The 8,217-nt window shown below is 37.6% G+C and overlaps 1 long non-coding RNA gene across 1 annotated transcript; it reads right to left on the bottom strand.

Moving 5' to 3' along the window:
* Window positions 1–247: 247 nt before the first annotated feature.
* On the bottom strand, window positions 248–7,432 carry LOC144629873 (uncharacterized). The gene is made up of 3 exons (XR_013566427.1): window positions 6,911–7,432; window positions 6,582–6,720; window positions 248–677 (listed from the first exon to the last, which is right to left on the bottom strand). It is a non-coding gene; the product is annotated as an uncharacterized LOC144629873 (long non-coding RNA).
* Between the last annotated feature and the right edge of the window lie 785 nt (window positions 7,433–8,217).

Raw genomic sequence — 8,217 nt, 5'->3', positions numbered from 1 at the left:
TCTCTAGTTTCCTAACTTTTATTATTAAATAAATTAGTTAATCGCTTATTTAGTTGTTTAATAAACTGGATGAACCTTGAACCGAAAAAGACCCAGTTAATAACAGCGATAATACTGCTATCAAAGTGGGTAAAGTTCCAGTCAATAACAGTGATATTGCTGTCATTAAAAGGAACTTAGGTAAGAAAAAAATCTTAACGAAAAAACACTAAGCGGGAGATTGCGCAAAAGCCGAAGTGAAGCCGAAGTCTTGTCTAAATAAAGCCGAAGAAAAGCCGAAGCTTGAACCTAGTGCCGAATAATTGACCAAACGAAATATTCGAAGCCGAATTGTGAAACCCAGGAAAGGAAAAGAGAAGGCCCAAACCCAACCCACCCAGCACTAACTAAACTGTCTAAATTACGTTAAGCCGAAACAGTCGAATAAGCCGAATATAGGCCGAATATAAGCCGAACGTTAGCCGAGTGTTAGGTTCATCCAGAGCTCTATTTATCCACCCTTCCCTACCCACAAAGAACCACACTAACCACTACCAAGAGGAACTTGTGTCTTTCGTTGCCAAGACGACGCTTAGAACATTGGGCGATGATATGTTAATGTTTGGAAGGGTGGTACTGGCAAGGACTGTTAACTTAGGACAGTGGACTGACTGCTTGACGAGGTCGGGGGAGCCAAACTAAAAAGGACACAACGAAGGAAAACTATGAGTAAATTTTTACTCCTAAATGAAATATTTGTGTATAACCTTATAATTAATTACACCTCTGTTTCTTTTGCACTATTCAGATACACACGACCCGAAATCATTAAGGTCGACACATGCATAATTAAATATAACGTTCGTATTTGAAAATATTGCCACAGATCCACACCATTTTGTTGGGTTGTTTTACCTATTCAGATCTCAAATACGATTGAACGAACATTTCCCTCAAATAAATTTAAAAATAAAGAAAAACATCAGGTGAAATTTGATTTCAGACTTTTCATTCCAATCTATTAACTTTTACGTCTTTCTTGAACCTGAATTATCAATTTACGCTTTTCATGAATCATTGTTTATCAAAAGTTGTCCAGCATGTTATAAAAAGCTGGACAAAGTTCACTTCGTCTATTTAAACAACTGGCGAAAAATAAACCAACGAATGAAATAAGTAAACAGACAAACTAGTCCGGGAGCTAGGAGCACAGAAATGATGTTTTGCGCTTCAAGAGTACTGAAAAGGTTTGACAACGGATTTCAATAGATTAAAACCTTTTCTTTCACGCTAGGTAGTTTGTGGTCTCAAATTGTGGTATACGTTTTGAGTTATAGCTATGTTTTTGTCAGTCGGTACAGGTCAAACAACGTCTCACATGAGAACGAGGCTGAAATTGCCACTCAATTTATTCATAGACTGAAACTTATTCAATAAGAAAATAAATGTTATCCAGATAACTGATAGGACTCTATGAAAGTCTATTTTATGGAAAGCACCACCGCTTGCAAAGAAATCACATGATATTTGTCGTCGTTTTGTGCGACGTGTCACGGATTTTTATTCTTTGTTACATAGCAACAGAAACTTTTCGCTCACATTCATTTGCAAACCGTTTGCTCTTTCAATTTGCTCTTTCCACACTAAAGAAAGGCAGTATTTTTAAAATTCATCACTTGCTGACGTTAAAAACTTGGCGAAAGCCGTTAAAGTTGCGCCTTTTAACTAAAGCCTCGCTTTGGTGTTAACAGGAAAACGAACAGGAAATATCTAAAAACAGGTGTTGTCGATCGGTTCCAGTAGAAAATAAAGTTAGAAATCGCAATTGGTGCTTTCTTATATTCTACCCAGAACCAATACCCTCAAATAAAACAAAGAAATATTAAAAAGTTGCCCATCTAAGATTTTTATTGTAACTTGTTCTCCATTTAGTTGGTTATATACGGACGAGACGACGTCAAGAATGTTATAAATTCCAAGTAACAAGTAGTTACATTTTGTTATTTCAAATGCCTCTACTCATGCAAGAGCGCGTTCGAACTGCATTTTTAAAAATAGTTTTTATTAAACGGTTTGTTATTCACAACGCAACAACATTAACCGACATGAAGCAATGACCAAATGAGGGAGGGTAAAAAAAGAACTGTTGTACACTATTAAGTGGACATTTGGCCAAGTGTCTCAACAGTGGTGTCCGAGATTGCACGGCTTGGAAAAAAAATTGGCGATGCAGCTTCTTGTAAACTCCTATGCACATGATGTTCAAGAATGTTACTTTTATTCAGAATCCTGTCTGCTCTATTCCCTCAGCCCTCGCACGTTTAAAATAAGAATTAAAACATTCACGGGGGATAAATGCTATATAAATTGAAAGATGTATAAGCGACGTAGCATGGGGATTTTTTCCGAAATTTTGCGAAGAAGATCTACTTTATGATACAAAAAATGTTTATTATAGCGTTTATCCCCTGTGAATGTTTTGATGTGTCGAGTGTTTGCCTGGACCGTGTTTTAACACTTATAAGTGACTTGTAGGTTAAGCCTATTTCAGCTTTTTGACATAATTCTTCGTTTTAATCCTGACGTTTCTAGTTTTAGGCAACAATGCAGAATGAGTAGATTTTAGCCAGCCATTATCATTCTGGGATGAATGTTGCATTATCATACATTATTTTCTGACTTCGTGTCTGAAATAGTGACATATATGATGCAATGTTAAGGATGTGAAAAAAAGATATAATGCTGTCATACATCATCAAAAACCAACGAAAAACATCAAGAACAAAAAAACAATGCAAAAATTGACAAGATATTTCAGAATAAGTCTTAACAAAATATTATGCAGAAAGTTACTGTCAATTGTGGCTTTCGGCCCGTCATTGGGTTGCCCAAAACACACCCTTACCGTGTAAAACAAACTAAAGGCTACCCGACGAGAGGAAAATAATTTTGATGTGTCTTAGTAAATCAAGAACCTAAGCGGAAGATTAAATGACGTTTGTTGTAGAGACAGACTTGCTATTCTGTTTTTTTTTTGACACAACATGACTCATCCATAGTACAAGTTAATTAGCCTTGCTTGGGAAGAGATTCAGGCAAAAGCTCCTCCAGCAAACTCCGTTCTCGGGTCTACCCTGCTGCTTTCTCAAAACGTCCTAAGATTTCTTGATATATCCTGTGTTAATACGTATGAGTTTCCAAGTATTTTGCTTTCCATTATCAACATCAAAGATCAACATCAAAGTTTGTAGAATCCTCCCAGGAGTTAGTGAAAGCATGAAAAACTTTTGAGTGTATTTTATTTGAACTTTAAACACTGTCGGAACCACAGTTCTTGGCAGCCAATTTCCTTGCATACTGAGTACCAGTACATCACTCATTCAGAAAACTCTCGCATGCATCATCTTTCGCATCATGTTTGGCGAGTAATAGAACCCTTCTGACGGCTTCCTCGTTGTTTGAATCTAATGGTCTCAGGAATTTTGGGCTTTCTCTTTTTCATAAAACCTGCAAAATTTCTATTTTTGCACTCAGTAGCAATAACAAAGTTCTTGTTTTAAGTATATTTTAAGAATCGGATTGGGAGGACACGAGATTAGTCCTGTTTTTCGGTTTTAAAAAATATATATACAGTAAAAACCCGCGAGTAAGAAACTGACAGTACAGTTGAGAACCTGTTAGGCTCAAATTTGGAAATTAGACCTAATTGTATAAGAACCTATTAAGCCTCAAATTTTGAAACAGGTTTTTATTTTCTAAAATTGATTAAAAGTGTTTTTTGGGAAGTTTGGAAAAAGCATAACTGTGTGTATATATATATATATATATTTGCTTTCATGTCCAAATTGAGCACTCTACTAGGATGAGTCATTGCCGCTAGCATTGCGCATGCTCACTAGTTTTTCTAGTTTGAGCACTCTGGCATGGCTTAGATGATACCACAAGTGTGGGATCATTTGGGGTAGCTATACAGCTTAACCTCCATCCTAGCATCAGCACTGCACTGATGAGGCCCAGAAGGCCGAAACAGTACTGTCTGCAGTTAGATATAGCTCTTTGGCATTACAAAGCTTTGCTTTCATGTCCAAATTGAGCACTCTACTAGGATGAGTCATTGCCGCTAGCATTGCGCATGCTCACTAGTTTTTCTAGTTTGAGCACTCTGGCATGGCTTAGATGATACCACAAGTGTGGGATCATTTGGGGTAGCTATACAGCTTAACCTCCATCCTAGCATCAGCACTGCACTGATGAGGCCCAGAAGGCCGAAACAGTACTGTCTGCAGTTATATATATATATATATATATATATATATATATATATATATATATATATATATATATATATATATATATATATATATATATATATATATAATATATATATATAATTAATGTCAAATTCTAAATGATTAGTGCTTTTTTATGTGGTATACAAATTTTATACAAAAAAATAGGCCGAATACCACTAAAAGTTCTATCACCTTCAAAGAAAATTTTCTTCAGAAAAATTATATTATATAATTATAGAACCTGAATAACCTAAATTTACATTACTACCATTTATATAAGCACCCGTTTAGGCTAACCTGGGAAAAATTAGGTTCCTACTCGCGGGTATTTCCCTGTAATTAACTCAAGGAAGTGATGTATGTGGGTCATTAATATCGATTTTCAATGTTTTTCCTCTCTTCTTTCGCTCTGCACCTTTGCCGGACGGATATTGGCCAATAACGATCAAAGACAATGTTCATCCCACATAATGTTAGAGGTAACACTGTTGAAGTGCTTTGAGGCAAGCGTACCAAATGTTATTACTTCGGACGATTGGAGGCTTAAAATAAGCCATACCGCCAACCAAGTAAGAGCCTGCATGGTTTTGCTGGTCATATTGAAAGGCTTGGTTATTCCTGCCTCTTCACCCAGCCCACCCCCGGGCCCCTCCCAACCACCACCACTCCCCCTCACAAAAAGTATACTTAAAACGAAAGGGATGTGATAAATTTGTGCGATAATTGCATTCTGGCCGCAAGAAAGCCTACACCAGGTTTCTATTACACACCAAACATGATTCGAAAGATGGTGCGAGAGCTGCCATCTTGCGAGACACAGTTGTACTTTGAACACTTCTGTGCTGCCCAGTCAGGAGCTCTATTCGTGAGGAAATAACAACAAGTTTTGGTCCATGAATAAGGCTCAAAAAAGAGATGCCATTGCTCTTCCTGTTGAATTCTGTGAGGCGACTTGTGAACAGCACAGACTCGTTTCATTACTCCTGTATTTAAGTGCGAAAGTTGCCATAAGACTTGAAAAGTTAATGTGGATCGTAGTTCCCCCCCCTTTTTTATGCATTTCCGGGTGCTTTGAACTCTCTTGCTGTACCTGGAATGCGAAATGCTCAAACAGTTTTACGCAGAATCAAAAACTAAGATCGTTTAGGGCGGTTATAATTATTAGAGAAAGCGGCAGAGGTAGACGAGAGATCAGCAAACAAACCAAAGCTTTGATCTATAGAATTTATTCATCCCGAAAGAGAGCTGTTTGTACCTATTGCGAATGGGTTGTGCTCTGTCATGTTCTGTGAAAAAAAAACATTACAGTTTATATGTCCCCGAAGCCAAAGTCATTCAGACTTACGTTTGAATATATAACCTACAGCTACTAAAGACCTTGCCATAATCTGTTGGGCATGAATAGAAAAAGTAATAAAAAATGTTTCACTGTAAAGTTGACCACGAGTGCCGAAACAGAAATAGAATGAATGTTTCATAATAAGCGACTATTTGTGACCTGGTATTTTTGATATTCTAGGCGTCATTACGACCGTTTATAACTTTTAAATAGGAGACAAGTTTTAACAAAATCTTAGGTGAAAACTTCTTTAAATTGGGTCTGTTAAACGTCATATTTTTTTGCGCTACAATTGACGGCACCCGCATGTATTTTAAATATTTTTCACTTTATGTATTGCTTGTGGACAAATTTCATTAAACATTGCTTCTTTCTTTAACAATTTTAATATTATTTTTTCTGTTTCTACTAACACGAAAGCGAGGCTTCAGTACAAAGGCGCTACTTTAACGCCTTTGGTCAAGGTTTTTATTTCAGCAAGTTATAAATTTTAAAAATACTGCCTTTCTTGAGTGCGAAAAGAGCAAATTAAAAGAGAAAACGGTTTGCAGTTGATTGTGAGCGAAAAGTTTCTGTTCCTATGTTTCAGAGAATGAGGATGCTGTGATACGTGACACAAAACGAGAACAAATATCATGTGATTTTCTTGCAAGCGGTGGTGCTTTCCATAAAATAGACTTTCATAGAGTCCTATCAGTTTTCTGGATAACATTTATTTTCTTACTGAATAAGTTTCTATGAATAAATTGAGTGGCAATTTCAGCCTCGTTCTCATGTGAGACGTTGTTTGACCTGTACCGACTGACAAAAACATAGCTATAACTCAAAACGTATACCACAATTTGAAACCACAAACTACCTAGCGTGAAAGAAGAGGTTTTAATCTATTGAAATGCGTTGTCAAACCTTTTCAGTACTCTTGAAGTGCAAAACATCATTTCTGTGCTCCTAGCTCCCGGACTATAACGTACCTGACAGGAATATCGACGTTTACACCGGAACGGCAACATTTCAGCACCATGATTATTTCATGAAATTTGCTTGGAACACGTTTCGTTTTGTTTTGCCTTCAGTCAGTGTTCAGTGAGTAAATTCTTTAGTCGCTAGCCTCTGAAATAAAAAGAGCAAGAAACCGACTAAGCTAATTGGTCAAGTACCCACAAAAACATTAAGTAATGATCCACGTAAAAAGTATAGTAAAATCAGCGGGATGTCAAAACTGATTTCTTCGTTTGAAGTCGACTTCAGCTCTCTCAGAATGATTGTGAGAATCGAAACTGAAACATCTATTAATACTTACGATTTTCCCGCCAATATCATCTCTTGTGGTTCTATAGTACGAGCAGCTACAGCTTGAGAGTTATTAATCGTTGGATCTGTCAAACAAGACGCGAAAGGCTTCGGCGTTTGAGCATAGGGTTTATTATTTTAGCCATGTTCTCTCACGTTGACCGAATATCTAATTTAAGTTGCGCGCCAACTGTTTTAATGCACGCCCTCCACAAAAGACGGTATCTGATTGGTTCACGTCATTAAACGCCGCACGGAATTTCACTTTTACTGTTCGTTGGTTCCATATGCAAATTAAAAAAAATATATTTACGATGAACAAAAAGGGCAAAAACTTGTGCTCTCTGTGGGCACATATCTACAGCCGATAATTATACGGATCTCATGGGTCGCCATAAAACTAAAAGTAACCGTAGAAGAATCTAGCGGATTCTCATGCAAAAGAGATATTATAATCGGTTTTTTTTCTCAACTAAGAGACCTCAGATGACCAGACGACAAGTTTTCTATTTGAAAACAAGATCGTTAATGCTCTCCCTGTAGCTATCATTGCGTGCACGTTGTGCGGACCTATATTACATCACGAATTTGCATCACGTGACCAATCATGTGCGTTGTTCTCGCTTGGATTCGCCATGTTGTTTTTATTTCTTTACCTTGTTGAGCATTTTGGACCTAACGAAACAGTCGGTAAGAGTCATATTATTTGCAAAATGTACCTACATGTACTTCGATTCGTTTCCTATGTTTGCTAGTTCATATTTGTATTTGTAGAAAACCTGAACTATAGTTGGTATGCCTGAACTGAACCTGGATTGTTAGAGTGTAATGCACCTATCAATGTTAAGCCTGAGGGGGGGGGGGGGGGTCGGGCTAACCACGGGAATTTGATCGTGAGGTAGGTCCCCAGGGTAGGGATTTTGATCGTACGTGATGGCCCCAGGGTAGGGATTTTCGGGTCGTATATGAAGGTTTGAAGGACATCTGACCACCTTTCATGGGGATTTTGACCAATTATTTTGTCCCGGGGGTGGGGAATTTGACATTTTTTTATAGAAAATGTCAAAATCCCCACCCCTTGCCCGACCCCCCCCCCCCCCCCCCTCGGGCTTAACATTGATAGGTGCATAATCTTGAAACCTGGATCGTATCATGTATTAAAAGTTCTGAGTTTTTGACGTTAAATTTGACTTTGAATCACTACATAGCACTTGGGCTGTGTAACAGTTTTCGACTCCTTCGCCTTGGAAATTATTGGAATTGGAAATTTGGTGGATTGTGTGGAATGCGAACGGCGAAACGATTTGTTGTGTTTAC

Source organism: Oculina patagonica, chromosome 11 (assembly GCF_052425735.1).
Source record: "Oculina patagonica isolate OP01 chromosome 11, crgOcupat, whole genome shotgun sequence".
Taxonomy (NCBI): domain Eukaryota; kingdom Metazoa; phylum Cnidaria; class Anthozoa; order Scleractinia; family Oculinidae; genus Oculina; species Oculina patagonica.
This window is presented reverse-complemented; position numbering and strand designations above follow the sequence as displayed.